The 15798-nt window shown below is 49.3% G+C and overlaps 3 non-coding genes across 3 annotated transcripts; all 3 read right to left on the bottom strand.

Annotated features, from left to right (window-relative positions):
• Window positions 1-3709: 3709 nt before the first annotated feature.
• Window positions 3710-3781, bottom strand: Trnaa-ugc (transfer RNA alanine (anticodon UGC)). Its single transcript has one exon. It is a non-coding gene; the product is annotated as a tRNA-Ala (tRNA).
• Window positions 3782-8447: 4666 nt separating this feature from the next.
• Window positions 8448-8519, bottom strand: Trnaa-ugc (transfer RNA alanine (anticodon UGC)). The gene has a single exon. It is a non-coding gene; the product is annotated as a tRNA-Ala (tRNA).
• Window positions 8520-13658: 5139 nt separating this feature from the next.
• On the bottom strand, window positions 13659-13730 carry Trnaa-ugc (transfer RNA alanine (anticodon UGC)). The gene has a single exon. It is a non-coding gene; the product is annotated as a tRNA-Ala (tRNA).
• Window positions 13731-15798: the final 2068 nt, after the last annotated feature.

Genomic DNA, 15798 nt, shown 5'->3' with positions numbered 1-15798 from the left:
TCCTTCACTTTCTGGGCTATTTATATTTAGTAGAGGTGTATCTGACACTTGAGGGTGGTAGCCAGCGCCACTATGACTACACGGGGAGAAGGGGACCTTCTTTTCAACCCCCGCGGCGTGACTCCAACGTCGACAGCCTGTCATGAGCGGGTAACTGGCGGGAAGCCCTCTTATGCTACCTAGGCATCAAGGCTGCCAGAACCGAGACCCTCGCTAGGCTTTCGCAGAATAATATAGTAAGGAAATGAGGGGCTCGTTGAGGAATTACAGAAGCTGGGTCAGCAGTCTACGACGCCAAAGGAGGCATTGGGGTGTGGTTAGGCTCTTTTCTTTTTTACTACGGTTAATGAAGTGAACATTTTTTTTAAATATACAGAAGAAAGAAAAACACGCGCCCAGAGTGGGGACCGAACCCACGCCTTTCGATTACATGTCGAATGCCTTACCAATTCGGCTATTGGGCGACTGTGTTCTCCTTCACTTTCTGGGCTATTTATATTTACTAGAGGTATATCTGACACTTGAGGGTGGTAGCCAGCGCCACTATGACTACACGGGGAGAAGGGGACCTTCTTTTCTGCCCCCGCGGCGTGACTCCAACGTCTACAGCCTGTCATGAGCGGGTAACTGGCGGGAAGCCCTCTTATGCTACCTAGGCATCAAGGCTGCCAGAACCGAGACCCTCGGTAGGCTTTCGCAGAATAATATAGTAAGGAAATGAGGGGCTCGTTGAGGAATTACAGAAGCTGGGTCAGCAGTCTACGACGCCAAAGGAGGCATAGGGGTGTGGTTAGGCTCTTTTCTTTTTTACTACGGTTAATGAAGTGAACATTTTTTTTTAAATATACAGAAAAAGAAAAACACGCGCCCAGAGTGGGGACCGAACCCTCGCCTTTCGATTACATGTCGAATGCCTTACCAATTCGGCTATCTGGGCGACTGTGTTCTCCTTCACTTTCTGGGCTATTTATATTTACTAGAGGTATATCTGACACTTGAGGGTGGTAGCCAGCGCCACTATGACTACACGGGGAGAAGGGGACCTTCTTTTCAACCCCCGCGGCGTGACTCCAACGTCTACAGCCTGTCATGAGCGGGTAACTGGCGGGAAGCCCTCTTATGCTACCTAGGCATCAAGGCTGCCAGAACCGAGACCCTCGCTAGGCTTTCGCAGAATAATATAGTAAGGAAATGAGGGGCTCGTTGAGGAATTACAGAAGCTGGGTCAGCAGTCTATGACGCCAAAGGAGGCATAGGGGTGTGGTTAGGCTCTTTTCTTTTTTACTACGGTTAATGAAGTGAACATTTTTTTTAAATGTACAGAAAAAGAAAAACACGCGCCCAGAGAGGGGACCGAACCCTCGCCTTTCGATTACATGTCGAATGCCTTACCAATTCGGCTATCTGGGCGACTGTGTTCTCCTTCACTTTCTGGGCTATTTATATTTACTAGAGGTGTATCTGACACTTGAGGATGGTAGCCAGCGCCACTCTGACTACACGGGGAGAAGGGGACCTTCTTTTCAACCCCCGCGGCGTGACTACAACGTCTACAGCCTGTCATGAGCGGGTAATTGGCGGGAAGCCCTCTTATGCTACCTAGGCATCAAGGCTGCCAGAACCGAGACCCTCGCTAGGCTTTCGCAGAATAATATAGTAAGGAAATGAGGGGCTCGTTGAGGAATTACAGAAGCTGGGTCAGCAGTCTACGACGCCAAAGGAGGCATAGGGGTGTGGTTAGGCTCTTTTCTTTTTTACTACGGTTAATCAAGTGAACATTTTTTTTTAAATATACAGAAGAAAGAAAAACACGCGCCCAGAGGGGGGACCGAACCCACGCCTTTCGATTACATGTCGAATGCCTTACCAATTCGGCTATCTGGGCGACTGTGTTCTCCTTCACTTTCTGGGCTATTTATATTTACTAGAGGTGTATCTGACACTTGAGGGTGGTAGCCAGCGCCACTCTGACTACACGGGGAGAAGGGGACCTTCTTTTCAACCCCCGCGGCGTGACTCCAACGTCTACAGCCTGTCATGAGCGGGTAACTGGCGGGAAGCCCTCTTATGCTACCTAGGCATCAAGGCTGCCAGAACCGAGACGCTCGCTAGGCTTTCGCAGAATAATATAGTAAGGAAATGAGGGGCTCGTTGAGGAATTACAGAAGCTGGGTCAGCAGTCTACGACGCCAAAGGAGGCATAGGGGTGTGGTTAGGCTCTTTTCTTTTTTACTACGGTTAATGAAGTGAACATTTTTTTTAAATATACAGAAGAAAGAAAAACACGCGTTGAGAGTGGGGACCGAACCCACGCCTTTCGATTACATGTCGAATGCCTTACCAATTCGGCTATCTGGGCGACTGTGTTCTCCTTCACTTTCTGGGCTATATATATTTACTAGAAGTGTATCTGACGCTTGAGAGTGGTAGCCAGCGCCACTCTGACTACACGGGGAGAAGGGGACCTTCTTTTCAACCCCCGGGGCGTTACTCAAACGTCTACAACCTGTCATGAGTGGGTAGCTGGCGGGAAGCCCTCTTATGCTGCCTAGGCATCAGGGCTGCCAGAACCGAGACCCTCGCTAGGCTTTCGCAGAATAATATAGTAAGGAAATGAGGGGCACGTTGAGGAATTACAGAAGCTGGGTCAGCAGTCTACGACGCCAAAGGAGGCATAGGGGTGTGGTTAGGCTCTTTTCTTTTTTACTACGGTTAATTAAGTGAACATTTTTTTTAAATATACAGAAGAAAGAAAAACACGCGCCCAGAGTGGGGACCGAACCCACGCCTTTCGAATACATGTCGAATGCCTTACCAATTCAGCTATCTGGGCGACTGTGTTCTCCTTCACTTTCTGGGCTATTTATATTTACATGAGGTGTATCTGACACTTGAGGGTGGTAGCCAGCGCCACTCTGACTACACGGGGAGAAGGGACCATCTTCTCAACCCCCGCGGCGTGACTCCAACGTCTACAGCCTGTCATGAGCGGGTAACTGGCGGGAAGCCCTCTTATGCTACCTAGGCATCAAGGCTGCCAGAACCGAGACCCTCGCTAGGCTTTCACAGAATAATATAGTAAGGAAATGAGGGGCTCGTTGAGGAATTACAGAAGCTGGGTCAGCAGTCTACGACGCCAAAGGAGGCATGGGGGTGTGGTTAGGCTCTTTTCTTTTTTACTACGGTTAATGAAGTGAACATTTTTTTTTTAAATATACAGAAGAAAGAAAAACACGTGCCCAGAGTGGGGACCGAACCCACGCCTTTCGATTACATGTCGAATGCCTTACCAATTCGGCTATTGGGCGACTGTGTTCTCCTTCACTTTCTGGGCTATTTATATTTAGTAGAGGTGTATCTGACACTTGAGGGTGGTAGCCAGCGCCACTATGACTACACGGGGAGAAGGGGACCTTCTTTTCAACCCCCGCGGCGTGACTCCAACGTCGACAGCCTGTCATGAGCGGGTAACTGGCGGGAAGCCCTCTTATGCTACCTAGGCATCAAGGCTGCCAGAACCGAGACCCTCGCTAGGCTTTCGCAGAATAATATAGTAAGGAAATGAAGGGCTCGTTGAGGACTTACAGAAGCTGGGTCAGCAGTCTACGACGCCAAAGGAGGCATAGGGGTGTGGTTAGGCTCTTTTCTTTTTTACTACGGTTAATGAAGTGAACATTTTTTTTAAATATACAGAAGAAAGAAAAACACGCGCCCAGAGTGGGGACCGAACCCACGCCTTTCGATTGCATGTCGAATGCCTTACCAATTCGGCTATCTGGGCGACTGTGTTCTCCTTCACATTCTGGGCTATTTATATTTACTAGAGGTGTATCTGACACTTCAGGGTGGTAGCCAGCGCCACTCTGACTACACGGGGAGAAGGGGACCTTCTTTTCCACCCCCGCGGCGTGACTCCAACGTCGACAGCCTGTCATGAGCGGGTAACTGGCGGGAAAGCCCTCTTATGCTACCTAGGCATCAAGGCTGCCAGAACCGAGACCCTCACTAGGCTTTCGCAGAATGATATAGTAAGGAAATGAGGGACTCGTTGAGGAATGACAGAAGCTGGGTCAGCAGTCTACGACGCCAAAGCAGGCATAGGGGTGTGGTTAGGCTCTTTTCTTTTTTACTACAGGTAATGAAGTGAACATTTTTTTTAAATATACAGAAGAAAGAAACACACGCGCCCAGAGTGCGGACCGAAGCCACGCCTTTCGATTACATGTCGAATGCCTTACCAATTCGGCTATTAGGCGACTGTGTTCTCCTTCACTTTCTGGGCTATTTATATTTACTAGACGTGTATCTGACACTTGAGGGTGGTGGCCAGCGCCACTATGACTACACGGGGAGAAGGGGACCTTCTTTTCAACCTTCGCGGCGTGACTCCAACGTCTACAGCCTGTCATGAGCGGGTAAGTGGCGGAAAGCCCTCTTATGCTACCTAGGCATCAAGGCTGCCAGAACCGAGACCCTCGCTAGGCTTTCGCAGAATAATATAGTAAGGAAATGCGGGGCTCGTTGAGGAATTACAGAAGCTGGGTCAGCAGTCTACGACGCCAAAGGAGGCATAGGGGTGTGGTTAGGCTCTTTTCTTTTTTACTACGGTTAATGAAGTGAACATTTTTTTTTAAATATACAGAAGAAAGAAAAACACGCGCCCAGAGTGGGGACAGAACCCACGCCTTTCGATTACATGTCGAATGCCTTACCAATTCGGCTATTGGGCGACTGTGTTCTCCTTCACTTTCTGGGCTATTTATATTTACTAGAGGTGTATCTGACACTTGAGGGTGGTAGCCAGCGCCACTCTGACTACACGGGGAGAAGGGGACCTTCTTTTCAACCCCCGCAGCGTGACTCCAACGTCTAGAGCCTGTCATGAGCGGGTAACTGGCGGGAAGCCCTCTTATGCTACCTAGGCATCAAGGCTGCCAGAACCGAGACCCTCGCTAGGCTTTCGCAGAATAATATAGTAAGGAAATGAGGGGCACGTTGAGGAATTACAGAAGCTGGGTCAGCAGTCTACAATGCCAAAGGAGGCATAGGGGTGTGGTTAGGCTCTTTTCTTTTTTACTACGGTTAATGAAGTGAACATTTTTTTTTAAATATACAGGAGAAAGAAAAACACGCGCCCAGAGTGGGGACCGAACCCACGCCTTTCGATTACATGTCGAATTCCTTACCAATTCGGCTATCTGGGCGACTGTGTTCTCCTTCACTTTCTGGGCTATTTATATTTACTAGAAGTGTATCTGACGCTTGAGAGTGGTAGCCAGCGCCATTCTGACTACACGGGGAGAAGGGGACCTTCTTTTCAACCCCCGGGGCGTGACTCAAACGTCTACAACCTGTCATGAGTGGGTAGCTGGCGGGAAGCCCTCTTATGCTACCTAGGCATCAAGGCTGCCAGAACCGAGACCCTCGCTAGGCTTTCGCAGAATAATATAGTAAGGAAATGCGGGGCTCGTTGAGGAATTACAGAAGCTGGGTCAGCAGTCTACGACGCCAAAGGAGGCATTGGGGTGTGGTTAGGCTCTTTTCTTTTTTACTGCGGTTAATGAAGTGAACATTTTTTTTAAATATACAGAAAAAGAAAAACGCGCCCAGAGTGGGGACCGAACCCACGCCTTTCGATTACATGTCGAATGCCTTACCAATTCAGCTATTGGGCGACTGTGTTCTCCTTCACTTTCTGGGCTATTTATATTTAGTAGAGGTGTATCTGACACTTGAGGGTGGTAGCCAGCGCCACTATGACTACACGGGGAGAAGGGGACCTTCTTTTCAACCCCCGCGGCGTGACTCCAACGTCGACAGCCTGTCATGAGCGGGTAACTGGCGGGAAGCCCTCTTATGCTACCTAGGCATCAAGGCTGCCAGAACCGAGACCCTCGCTAGGCTTTCGCAGAATAATATAGTAAGGAAATGAGGGGCTCGTTGAGGAATTACAGAAGCTGGGTCAGCAGTCTACGACGCCAAAGGAGGCATTGGGGTGTGGTTAGGCTCTTTTCTTTTTTACTACGGTTAATGAAGTGAACATTTTTTTTTAAATATACAGAAGAAAGAAAAACACGCGCCCAGAGTGGGGACCGAACCCACGCCTTTCGATTACATGTCGAATGCCTTACCAATTCGGCTATTGGGCGACTGTGTTCTCCTTCACTTTCTGGGCTATTTATATTTACTAGAGGTATATCTGACACTTGAGGGTGGTAGCCAGCGCCACTATGACTACACGGGGAGAAGGGGACCTTCTTTTCCGCCCCCGCGGCGTGACTCCAACGTCTACAGCCTGTCATGAGCGGGTAACTGGCGGGAAGCCCTCTTATGCTACCTAGGCATCAAGGCTGCCAGAACCGAGACCCTCGGTAGGCTTTCGCAGAATAATATAGTAAGGAAATGAGGGGCTCGTTGAGGAATTACAGAAGCTGGGTCAGCAGTCTACGACGCCAAAGGAGGCATAGGGGTGTGGTTAGGCTCTTTTCTTTTTTACTACGGTTAATGAAGTGAACATTTTTTTTTAAATATACAGAAAAAGAAAAACACGCGCCCAGAGTGGGGACCGAACCCTCGCCTTTCGATTACATGTCGAATGCCTTACCAATTCGGCTATCTGGGCAACTGTGTTCTCCTTCACTTTCTGGGCTATTTATATTTACTAGAGGTGTATCTGACACTTGAGGGTGGTAGCCAGCGCCACTCTGACTACACGGGGTGAAGGGGACCTTCTTTTCAACCCCTGCGGCGTGACTACAACGTCTACAGCCTGTCATGAGCGGGTAACTGGCGGGAAGCCCTCTTATGCTACCTAGGCATCAAGGCTGCCAGAACCGAGACCCTCGCTAGGCTTTCGCAGAATAATATAGTAAGGAAATGAGGGGCTCGTTGAGGAATTACAGAAGCTGGGTCAGCAGTCTACGACGCCAAAGGAGGCATAGGGGTGTGGTTAGGCTCTTTTCTTTTTTACTACGGTTAATGAAGTGAACATTTTTTTTAAATATACAGAAGCAAGAAAAACACGCGCCCAGAGGGGGGACCGAACCCACGCCTTTCGATTACATGTCGAATGCCTTACCAATTCGGCTATCTGGGCGACTGTGTTCTCCTTCACTTTCTGAACTATTTATATTTACTAGAGGTGTATCTGACACTTGAGGGTGGTAGCCAGCGCCACTCTGACTACACGGGGAGAAGGGGACCTTCTTTTCAACCCCCGCGGCGTGACTCCAACGTCTACAGCCTGTCATGAGCGGGTAACTGGCGGGAAGCCCTCTTATGCTACCTAGGCATCAAGGCTGCCAGAACCGAGACCCTCGCTAGGCTTTCGCGGAATAATATAGTAAGGAAATGAGGGGCTCGTTGAGGAATTACAGAAGCTGGGTCAGCAGTCTACGACGCCAAAGGGGGCATAGGGGTGTGGTTAGGCTCTTTTCTTTTTTACTACGGTTAATGAAGTGAAAATTTTTTTTAAATATACAGAAGAAAGAAAAACACGCGCCCAGAGTGGGGACCGAACCCACGCCTTTCGATTACATGTCGAATGCCTTACCAATTCGGCTATCTGGGCGACTGTGTTCTCCATCACTTTCTGGGCTATTTATATTTACTAGAGGTGTATCTGACACTTGAGGGTGGTATCCAGCGCCACTCTGACTACACGGGGAGAAGGGGACCTTCTTTTCAACCCCCGCGGCGTGACTCCAACGTCTACAGCCTGTCATGAGCGGGTAACTGGCGGGAAGCCCTCTTATGCTACCTAGGCATCAAGGCTGCCAGAACCGAGACCCTCGCTAGGCTTTCGCAGAATAATATAGTAAGGAAATGAGGGGCTCGTTGAGGAATTACAGAAGCTGGGTCAGCAGTCTACGACGCCAAAGGAGGCATGGGGGTGTGGTTAGGCTCTTTTCTTTTTTACTACGGTTAATGAAGTGAACATTTTTTTTTTAAATATACAGAAGAAAGAAAAACACGTGCCCAGAGTGGGGACCGAACCCACGCCTTTCGATTACATGTCGAATGCCTTACCAATTCGGCTATTGGGCGACTGTGTTCTCCTTCACTTTCTGGGCTATTTATATTTAGTAGAGGTGTATCTGACACTTGAGGGTGATAGCCAGCGCCACTATGACTACACGGGGAGAAGGGGACCTTCTTTTCAACCCCCGCGGCGTGACTCCAACGTCGACAGCCTGTCATGAGCGGGTAACTGGCGGGAAGCCCTCTTATGCTACCTAGGCATCAAGGCTGCCAGAACCGAGACCCTCGCTAGGCTTTCGCAGAATAATATAGTAAGGAAATGAAGGGCTCGTTGAGGACTTACAGAAGCTGGGTCAGCAGTCTACGACGCCAAAGGAGGCATAGGGGTGTGGTTAGGCTCTTTTCTTTTTTACTACGGTTAATGAAGTGGACATTTTTTTTAAATATACAGAAGAAAGAAAAACACGCGCCCAGAGTGGGGACCGAACCCACGCCTTTCGATTGCATGTCGAATGCCTTACCAATTCGGCTATCTGGGCGACTGTGTTCTCCTTCACATTCTGGGCTATTTATATTTACTAGAGGTGTATCTGACACTTCAGGGTGGTAGCCAGCGCCACTCTGACTACACGGGGAGAAGGGGACCTTCTTTTCCACCCCCGCGGCGTGACTCCAACGTCGACAGCCTGTCATGAGCGGGTAACTGGCGGGAAAGCCCTCTTATGCTACCTAGGCATCAAGGCTGCCAGAACCGAGACCCTCACTAGGCTTTCGCAGAATGATATAGTAAGGAAATGAGGGGCTCGTTGAGGAATGACAGAAGCTGGGTCAGCAGTCTACGACGCCAAAGCAGGCATAGGGGTGTGGTTAGGCTCTTTTCTTTTTTACTACAGTTAATGAAGTGAACATTTTTTTTAAATATACAGAAGAAAGAAACACACGCGCCCAGAGTGCGGACCGAAGCCACGCCTTTCGATTACATGTCGAATGCCTTACCAATTCGGCTATTAGGCGACTGTGTTCTCCTTCACTTTCTGGGCTATTTATATTTACTAGACGTGTATCTGACACTTGAGGGTGGTGGCCAGCGCCACTATGACTACACGGGGAGAAGGGGACCTTCTTTTCAACCCCCGCGGCGTGACTCCAACGTCTACAGCCTGTCATGAGCGGGTAACTGGCGGAAAGCCCTCTTATGCTACCTAGGCATCAAGGCTGCCAGAACCGAGACCCTCGCTAGGCTTTCGCAGAATAATATAGTAAGGAAATGCGGGGCTCGTTGAGGAATTACAGAAGCTGGGTCAGCAGTCTACAATGCCAAAGGAGGCATAGGGGTGTGGTTAGGCTCTTTTCTTTTTTACTACGGTTAATGAAGTGAACATTTTTTTTTAAATATACAGAAGAAAGAAAAACACGCGCCCAGAGTGGGGACCGAACCCACGCCTTTCGATTACATGTCGAATTCCTTACCAATTCGGCTATCTGGGCGACTGTGTTCTCCTTCACTTTCTGGGCTATTTATATTTACTAGAAGTGTATCTGACGCTTGAGAGTGGTAGCCAGCGCCACTCTGACTACACGGGGAGAAGGGGACCTTCTTTTCAACCCCCGGGGCGTGACTCAAACGTCTACAACCTGTCATGAGTGGGTAGCTGGCGGGAAGCCCTCTTATGCTACCTAGGCATCAAGGCTGCCAGAACTGAGACCCTCGCTAGGCTTTCGCAGAATAATATAGTAAGGAAATGCGGGGCTCGTTGAGGAATTACAGAAGCTGGGTCAGCAGTCTACGACGCCAAAGGAGGCATAGGGGTGTGGTTAGGCTCTTTTCTTTTTTACTGCGGTTAATGAAGTGAACATTTTTTTTAAATATACAGAAAAAGAAAAACGCGCCCAGAGTGGGGACCGAACCCACGCCTTTCGATTACATGTCGAATGCCTTACCAATTCAGCTATTGGGCGACTGTGTTCTCCTTCACTTTCTGGGCTATTTATATTTAGTAGAGGTGTATCTGACACTTGAGGGTGGTAGCCAGCGCCACTATGACTACACGGGGAGAAGGGGACCTTCTTTTCAACCCCCGCGGCGTGACTCCAACGTCGACAGCCTGTCATGGGCGGGTAACTGGCGGGAAGCCCTCTTATGCTACCTAGGCATCAAGGCTGCCAGAACCGAGACCCTCGCTAGGCTTTCGCAGAATAATATAGTAAGGAAATGAGGGGCTCGTTGAGGAATTACAGAAGCTGGGTCAGCAGTCTACGACGCCAAAGGAGGCATTGGGGTGTGGTTAGGCTCTTTTCTTTTTTACTACGGTTAATGAAGTGAACATTTTTTTTTAAATATACAGAAGAAAGAAAAACACGCGCCCAGAGTGGGGACCGAACCCACGCCTTTCGATTACATGTCGAATGCCTTACCAATTCGGCTATTGGGCGACTGTGTTCTCCTTCACTTTCTGGGCTATTTATATTTACTAGAGGTATATCTGACACTTGAGGGTGGTAGCCAGCGCCACTATGACTACACGGGGAGAAGGGGACCTTCTTTTCCGCCCCCGCGGCGTGACTCCAACGTCTACAGCCTGTCATGAGCGGGTAACTGGCGGGAAGCCCTCTTATGCTACCTAGGCATCAAGGCTGCCAGAACCGAGACCCTCGGTAGGCTTTCGCAGAATAATATAGTAAGGAAATGAGGGGCTCGTTGAGGAATTACAGAAGCTGGGTCAGCAGTCTACGACGCCAAAGGAGGCATAGGGGTGTGGTTAGGCTCTTTTCTTTTTTACTACGGTTAATGAAGTGAACATTTTTTTTTAAATCTACAGAAAAAGAAAAACACGCGCCCAGAGTGGGGACCGAACCCTCGCCTTTCGATTACATGTCGAATGCCTTACCAATTCGGCTATCTGGGCGACTGTGTTCTCCTTCACTTTCTGGGCTATTTATATTTACTAGAGGTGTATCTGACACTTGAGGGTGGTAGCCAGCGCCACTCTGACTACACGGGGTGAAGGGGACCTTCTTTTCAACCCCTGCGGCGTGACTACAACGTCTACAGCCTGTCATGAGCGGGTAACTGGCGGGAAGCCCTCTTATGCTACCTAGGCATCAAGGCTGCCAGAACCGAGACCCTCGCTAGGCTTTCGCAGAATAATATAGTAAGGAAATGAGGGGCTCGTTGAGGAATTACAGAAGCTGGGTCAGCAGTCTACGACGCCAAAGGAGGCATAGGGGTGTGGTTAGGCTCTTTTCTTTTTTACTACGGTTAATGAAGTGAACATTTTTTTTAAATATACAGAAGCAAGAAAAACACGCGCCCAGAGGGGGGACCGAACCCACGCCTTTCGATTACATGTCGAATGCCTTACCAATTCGGCTATCTGGGCGACTGTGTTCTCCTTCACTTTCTGAACTATTTATATTTACTAGAGGTGTATCTGACACTTGAGGGTGGTAGCCAGCGCCACTCTGACTACACGGGGAGAAGGGGACCTTCTTTTCAACCCCCGCGGCGTGACTCCAACGTCTACAGCCTGTCATGAGCGGGTAACTGGCGCGAAGCCCTCTTATGCTACCTAAGCATCAAGGCTGCCAGAACCGAGACCCTCGCTAGGCTTTCGCGGAATAATATAGTAACCAAATGAGGGGCTCGTTGAGGAATTACAGAAGCTGGGTCAGCAGTCTACGACGCCAAAGGGGGCATAGGGGTGTGGTTAGGCTCTTTTCTTTTTTACTACGGTTAATGAAGTGAAAATTTTTTTTAAATATACAGAAGAAAGAAAAACACGCGCCCAGAGTGGGGACCGAACCCACGCCTTTCGATTACATGTCGAATGCCTTACCAATTCGGCTATCTGGGCGACTGTGTTCTCCATCACTTTCTGGCCTATTTATATTTACTAGAGGTGTATCTGACACTTGAGGGTGGTATCCAGCGCCACTCTGACTACACGGGGAGAAGGGGACCTTCTTTTCAACCCCCGCGGCGTGACTCCAACGTCTACAGCCTGTCATGAGCGGGTAACTGGCGGGAAGCCCTCTTATGCTACCTAGGCATCAAGGCTGCCAGAACCGAGACCCTCGCTAGGCTTTCGCAGAATAATATAGTAAGGAAATGAGGGGCTCGTTGAGGAATTACAGAAGCTGGGTCAGCAGTCTACGACGCCAAAGGAGGCATAGGGGTGTGGTTAGGCTCTTTTCTTTTTTACTACGGTTAATGAAGTGAACATTTTTTTTAAATATACAGAAGAAAGAAAAACACGCGTTGAGAGTGGGGACCGAACCCACGCCTTTCGATTACATGTCGAATGCCTTACCAATTCGGCTATCTGGGCGACTGTGTTCTCCTTCACTTTCTGGGCTATATATATTTACTAGAAGTGTATCTGATGCTTGAGAGTGGTAGCCAGCGCCACTCTGACTACACGGGGAGAAGGGGACCTTCTTTTCAACCCCCGGGGCGTCACTCAAACGTCTACAACCTGTCATGAGTGGGTAGCTGGCGGGAAGCCCTCTTATGCTGCCTAGGCATCAGGGCTGCCAGAACCGAGACCCTCGCTAGGCTTTCGCAGAATAATATAGTAAGGAAATGAGGGGCACGTTGAGGAATTACAGAAGCTGGGTCAGCAGTCTACGACGCCAAAGGAGGCATAGGGGTGTGGTTAGGCTCTTTTCTTTTTTACTACGGTTACTTAAGTGAACATTTTTTTTAAATATACAGAAGAAAGAAAAACACGCGCCCAGAGTGGGGACCGAACTCACGCCTTTCGATTACATGTCGAATGCCTTACCAATTCAGCTATCTGGGCGACTGTGTTCTCCTTCACTTTCTGGGCTATTTATATTTACATGAGGTGTATCTGACACTTGAGGGTGGTAGCCAGCGCCACTCTGACTACACTAGGAGAAGGGACCATCTTCTCAACCCCCGCGGCGTGACTCCAACGTCTACAGCCTGTCATGAGCGGGTAACTGGCGGGAAGCCCTCTTATGCTACCTAGGCATCAAGGCTGCCAGAACCGAGACCCTCGCTAGGCTTTCACAGAATAATATAGTAAGGAAATGAGGGGCTCGTTGAGGAATTACAGAAGCTGGGTCAGCAGTCTACGACGCCAAAGGAGGCATGGGGGTGTGGTTAGGCTCTTTTCTTTTTTACTACGGTTAATGAAGTGAACATTTTTTTTTTAAATATACAGAAGAAAGAAAAACACGTGCCCAGAGTGGGGACCGAACCCACGCCTTTCGATTACATGTCGAATGCCTTACCAATTCGGCTATTGGGCGACTGTGTTCTCCTTCACTTTCTGGGCTATTTATATTTAGTAGAGGTGTATCTGACACTTGAGGGTGGTAGCCAGCGCCACTATGACTACACGGGGAGAAGGGGACCTTCTTTTCAACCCCCGCGGCGTGACTCCAACGTCGACAGCCTGTCATGAGCGGGTAACTGGCGGGAAGCCCTCTTATGCTACCTAGGCATCAAGGCTGCCAGAACCGAGACCCTCGCTAGGCTTTCGCAGAATAATATAGTAAGGAAATGAAGGGCTCGTTGAGGACTTACAGAAGCTGGGTCAGCAGTCTACGACGCCAAAGGAGGCATAGGGGTGTGGTTAGGCTCTTTTCTTTTTTACTACGGTTAATGAAGTGATCATTTTTTTTAAATATACAGAAGAAAGAAAAACACGCGCCCAGAGTGGGGACCGAACCCACGCCTTTCGATTGCATGTCGAATGCCTTACCAATTCGGCTATCTGGGCGACTGTGTTCTCCTTCACATTCTGGGCTATTTATATTTACTAGAGGTGTATCTGACACTTCAGGGTGGTAGCCAGCGCCACTCTGACTACACGGGGAGAAGGGGACCTTCTTTTCCACCCCCGCGGCGTGACTCCAACGTCGACAGCCTGTCATGAGCGGGTAACTGGCGGGAAAGCCCTCTTATGCTACCTAGGCATCAAGGCTGCCAGAACCGAGACCCTCACTAGGCTTTCGCAGAATGATATAGTAAGGAAATGAGGGGCTCGTTGAGGAATGACAGAAGCTGGGTCAGCAGTCTACGACGCCAAAGCAGGCATAGGGGTGTGGTTAGGCTCTTTTCTTTTTTACTACAGTTAATGAAGTGAACATTTTTTTTAAATATACAGAAGAAAGAAACACACGCGCCCAGAGTGCGGACCGAAGCCACGCCTTTCGATTACATGTCGAATGCCTTACCAATTCGGCTATTAGGCGACTGTGTTCTCCTTCACTTTCTGGGCTATTTATATTTACTAGACGTGTATCTGACACTTGAGGGTGGTGGCCAGCGCCACTATGACTACACGGGGAGAAGGGGACCTTCTTTTCAACCCCCGCGGCGTGACTCCAACGTCTACAGCCTGTCATGAGCGGGTAACTGGCGGAAAGCCCTCTTATGCTACCTAGGCATCAAGGCTGCCAGAACCGAGACCCTCGCTAGGCTTTCGCAGAATAATATAGTAAGGAAATGCGGGGCTCGTTGAGGAATTACAGAAGCTGGGTCAGCAGTCTACGACGCCAAAGGAGGCATAGGGGTGTGGTTAGGCTCTTTTCTTTTTTACTACGGTTAATGAAGTGAACATTTTTTTTTAAATATACAGAAGAAAGAAAAACACGCGCCCAGAGTGGGGACAGAACCCACGCCTTTCGATTACATGTCGAATGCCTTACCAATTCGGCTATTGGGCGACTGTGTTCTCCTTCACTTTCTGGGCTATTTATATTTACTAGAGGTGTATCTGACACTTGAGGGTGGTAGCCAGCGCCACTCTGACTACACGGGGAGAAGGGGACCTTCTTTTCAACCCCCGCAGCGTGACTCCAACGTCTACAGCCTGTCATGAGCGGGTAACTGGCGGGAAGCCCTCTTATGCTACCTAGGCATCAAGGCTGCCAGAACCGAGACCCTCGCTAGGCTTTCGCAGAATAATATAGTAAGGAAATGAGGGGCACGTTGAGGAATTACAGAAGCTGGGTCAGCAGTCTACAATGCCAAAGGAGGCATAGGGGTGTGGTTAGGCTCTTTTCTTTTTTACTACGGTTAATGAAGTGAACATTTTTTTTAAATATACAGAAGAAAGAAAAACACGCGCCCAGAGTGGGGACCGAACCCACGCCTTTCGATTACATGTCGAATTCCTTACCAATTCGGCTATCTGGGCGACTGTGTTCTCCTTCACTTTCTGGGCTATTTATATTTACTAGAAGTGTATCTGACGCTTGAGAGTGGTAGCCAGCGCCACTCTGACTACACGGGGAGAAGGGGACCTTCTTTTCAACCCCCGGGGCGTGACTCAAACGTCTACAACCTGTCATGAGTGGGTAGCTGGCGGGAAGCCCTCTTATGCTACCTAGGCATCAAGGCTGCCAGAACCGAGACCCTCGATAGGCTTTCGCAGAATAATATAGTAAGGAAATGAGGGGCTCGTTGAGGAATTACAGAAGCTGGGTCAGCAGTCTACGACGCCAAAGGAGGCATAGGGGTGTGGTTAGGCTCTTTTCTTTTTTACTACGGTTAATGAAGTCAACATTTTTTTTTAAATATACAGAAGAAAGAAAAACACGCGCCCAGAGTGGGGACCGAACCCACGCCTTTCGATTACATGTCGAATGCCTTACCAATTCGGCTATTGGGCGACTGTGTTCTCCTTCACTTTCTGGGCTATTTATATTTACTAGACGTGTATCTGACACTTGAGGGTGGTGGCCAGCGCCACTATGACTACACGGGGAGAAGGGGACCTTCTTTTCAACCCCCGCGGCGTGACTCCAACGTCGACAGCCTGTCATGAGCGGGTAACTGGCGGG

The sequence above is a fragment of the Haemaphysalis longicornis genome, unplaced genomic scaffold (genome assembly GCF_048455015.1).
Source record: "Haemaphysalis longicornis isolate Haplotype H1 unplaced genomic scaffold, Haemaphysalis longicornis Haplotype H1 scaffold_5, whole genome shotgun sequence".
Taxonomy (NCBI): Eukaryota; Metazoa; Arthropoda; class Arachnida; order Ixodida; family Ixodidae; genus Haemaphysalis; species Haemaphysalis longicornis.
This window is presented reverse-complemented; position numbering and strand designations above follow the sequence as displayed.